General features: G+C 46.3%; 1 long non-coding RNA gene across 1 annotated transcript; it reads right to left on the bottom strand.

Moving 5' to 3' along the window:
- Positions 1-2,368: 2,368 nt before the first annotated feature.
- LOC118451826 lies at positions 2,369-3,830 on the bottom strand. Its single transcript, XR_004841393.1, has 2 exons — positions 3,403-3,830; positions 2,369-3,202 (listed from the first exon to the last, which is right to left on the bottom strand). It is a non-coding gene; the product is annotated as an uncharacterized LOC118451826 (long non-coding RNA).
- Positions 3,831-3,836: the final 6 nt, after the last annotated feature.

Genomic DNA, 3,836 nt, shown 5'->3' with positions numbered 1-3,836 from the left:
CCCTGATGCTGTGGCTGAGAGCAAACCTGGGGTGGATGGAGCTTGGGGAACACCCGCCACCAGGAAGGGCAAGAACCGCCTTGCACTGTCCTGGATTAGAAGGAACAAATGCAGAGGAAGAACCACACTGTAAGCCTGCACAGGGCGTGAGACTAGATCACCAGCCCTCAGCGCCAGACACCTGCCGTAGGAAGAGGAGCCAGAGAGATCTTATAGGGAACAGAGCCAAGCTCCTCAGGCTGGCAGGCAGGCATCAGCTAAATAGCCTCTTCATGCATGAAAGAGTCCTGTAGGTGTTGCTAGCAATTATCTGGGCAGCACTGCTAAACTGTGTGAAGGATCTGACATTAAATTAAAAAAAAAATAAAAATCAAGGGACAACCTCAGGTAAGCAGAAGGTGTAAGAGGCGTGAGGCTCTCCCATGTTTCCACATCAGCTCTTGGAAGATTGTCACTTCCTCATGCTCGGAGCTCTGTGGTAAAAGCTAGCATACTGGGAAAGAAGAATCCAGGTCAGGAATGGAGAAGTTTAGTTTAAGCTGCTTCTTACTGTGTCAACCCTGACAGAGCTCATCTTAAAGTCTTTTCACAACACCTCCTCCCCCCAAAAGCTGGGCCCATGTGAAAGAATTACAATCTTCCCCTGACAGGGTCACTGTCTTGGCCACCTCCCCGCACAGTCACGGATGCACCTTGGAGCCTGCATAGTACGTGTTAGACACCATTGTCACCAAAAGGGCAATTTTCTGAAGTGCCGAGCTCCCAAGGGAGCACCTGTAGCCCAGAGGAGGGGTGCCACACGCCCCCAGGGCGATAGGAGAACTCTCATTGTTACAGCTGCCTTTTATTTAAAACAAGCCAAGCAACTGAATAAACTCAATCGATAGATTGATTTAACTGCTCGCAGAGGTCTTGTGAAGTGCGACTCTCTTAATGAGCGGAGGTTAAGAACACAGAGCCAAAGAAATTAGCAGTAGGGGATTTGCTAAGCACTCTGAGGTCCACAAGGAAGAGTTTGTGAACAGGCTGTTGGCTTGTGTCTACACTTAAAAATTGCAGCATCGATCACATTGCTGCTCCTTACAGAGTAAACAGGCTCCAGGCATTTTAGTGCACCTCAGAACAGCCCAAAGCAGAGGTGGATGTACTTGAGTTCCATCACTTACACCTTTAAGCAACACAAAACTATTCTCTTTTTCTAAAGGGCGCACTATTGTTAACTGAAGCTATGGGTTTGATACAGGAACACCAGGTGATGTTCATCCATCCATCCATGTCAGCTGGGAAGTCAGACAAGTTGACTACTATGGCCTTAGAAAAAAATAAAAATACTGCTTGCATTGCTCAAAAAGATGGATAGCAACGATCACGCAATCAAGGTTGCTCTCAAAGGCATTTCCAATCTTCCAACCAAACATCAGTCTTGACTGAAAGCAACAGACAGCAACAAGCCCACCCTATACTTAAGCAATGCAATTAATGCTCCTTTAAAAAAGCATACACAGCCCATAAGGATGCTGCGCTATGCCAGAACCCCACCTTGGAGACTATCAAGTGTCCTACTTTGTCTCCTTTTTGCTACTCTGTTCTCGGCACCTGTAAAACCACCCCTCCGCACACACCACCTAGGGCTGAAGGATATTTGGCCATACAGCAACATTCTCCCCTTGGATCTTAACCCCTGGGTAAGAAAGCAGCTCACACCATGAAGAAGTTGTCTACTATGGAGCAAAGGAGGAAGGAATGTGGAAAAAACAGAAGTGGAATTGTTACTTGGCACAAAGAATCAAGACCCTCTGGCAAAACTGAACCATTTACAGAACTACACGTTAAACCTATTTTTTAAGCCATCTTTACATTGTAAAAGGAAAAAAAAAAATACTGCAGATGCCCAAGGAGATTTTAGAATTGCCAAGTCTTGCAGCTGGTTTGTAAACGTTTTTACTAAGAGCTCTGTAGCTATCCTTCCCCCTCTCTGCCAGTTCCTACCGCCCAACATCAGGAGGGCACGATGCAGTACCCAACAGCCAGCATTCCCACCAATTCTCATCATGGCAAAGGGTAACAGGTTGCACAGGATTTAAGGTTCATCTTTGCAACATAACTGCATGCAAAAGCAAACCTCACCCATTTCAGGATTCTAAGTTCAGAAGTTTTAATAAACTGTTCTCTCCTTCTAAACAGTGAGGTAATGAGTTATCACTGAACATTTATACCGATTCAATGGTGTGCTGAATTCCTACCTGCCTATTGTGCTTAAATTCTCTTGAGGAAAAAGTAGCGATTTAGCTGACCCATTAAGCCCTGCTCAGGCATGTGCCACAACTGGAGACAGACAATTCCAAGTCAAACAAAGCAAACAAGCCAGTAATACCAGGATAGTTTTTATTTGCTCCCTGAATTAAATATTGGCAGATACAGAAAATTCAGATACCAACTATTTCCCCAACATTTACAAGACTGAGTTTGCAATGTCAGAAAACAAGCACATTTATGCACAATCCTGGCAACTGATAGTGTGAGTGCACAAGATCGTCCTGCCTGAACATCAGTTTTTAAGAGGCGGTATCCCTGGTCTCCAGCATCCAACGCTGTCCCCTCACTGACAATTGTGGCACCATGGAACGGCCATGTAAGTATCCTGAGTGGGCAGCTCCAGTGCATTTCCCCCCACAAAGGACTTACTCCATGCTCCTCCTGAAGGGGCAGAGGCAAGGTCAGCACAACCAACAAATAACCCACCTATGAACACAAGCCGATTCTGTGCCTTTTTCACTCTGTTCTTTGAGAGCAGGGCAGAGCACAGCACAGTGGCACTTCCAAGAAAGCTGTTCTTAAAGCCCTTATTGCTGCCACACGTCATCTGTGCTGGCAACAAAGTGCCAGAGGCATGCTCGTTCCCTGCTGCATGCCAAGTTGCTCTAAGTTGCTCTACGGCTGCTGAACGTTACAGTGGGTTTGCAGCACTTTCCCTGCTGTCTGAGGGAAGTTTTCAAATAAATAAAAGGACATGAAGTAAGCAAGCTTGTATAACTGAAATCATGTGGAAACACAAAGCATGTGTTGTTGAAGGAAATACCATTCGCTCCTTTTCACACTGGAGCAGAACTTAGGAACTTGCATCCTCCTTAAAGCAGCTGGTGCGGTCAGTGCCCCCAGAGCAAAACAAAGTGTCACCGGTGCAGCAGGAGGAGCCAGGCACCTCTGCTGCTTTGGTAAGCAAGCTTGTATAACTGAAATCATGTGGAAACACAAAGCATGTGTTGTTGAAGGAAATACCATTCGCTCCTTTTCACACTGGAGCAGAACTTAGGAACTTGCATCCTCCTTAAAGCAGCTGGTGCGGTCAGTGCCCCCAGAGCAAAACAAAGTGTCACTGGTGCAGCAGGAGGAGCCAGGCACCTCTGCTGCTTTGTTTTCATACAAAAAAAAAAAAATAATAAAGAAACAAGACACTTTGCTAAAACATGTCTGCTAAGCTGGGGACACACAGAAGACAGATCACATCTAAGATGTGGTGATCCAGACAGCATTTCACTGGCCCACACATATCCACTGTTAGCCAACCCCCGCAGGGGGAAATGAGCACTTATCCCCTGTTCTACAGAAGGGGGAAACACATGGTTTTACTAACTCTACTGTGCAACCTGGCTTTAGAACCTAGCACAGCAGATGGCAAGAGATTTTCCCATTTGGAAAGATCACAGAAGTGCCTTCTAGGCTGCAAAATGCCTTGGGCATCCTCAGACAACTGCATCATCTCCAGGCACAGGAACTCCTGAATTCCAGTCCTTCACTCCAGATCCCAATCCACACACTCCTACTCACCAACCTTG

Source organism: Egretta garzetta, unplaced genomic scaffold, assembly GCF_000687185.1.
Source record: "Egretta garzetta isolate BGI_Z169 unplaced genomic scaffold, ASM68718v1 scaffold172, whole genome shotgun sequence".
Taxonomy (NCBI): domain Eukaryota; kingdom Metazoa; phylum Chordata; class Aves; order Pelecaniformes; family Ardeidae; genus Egretta; species Egretta garzetta.
Note: the sequence above shows the minus strand (reverse complement) of the source record. Positions and strands in the feature narration are given on the sequence as shown.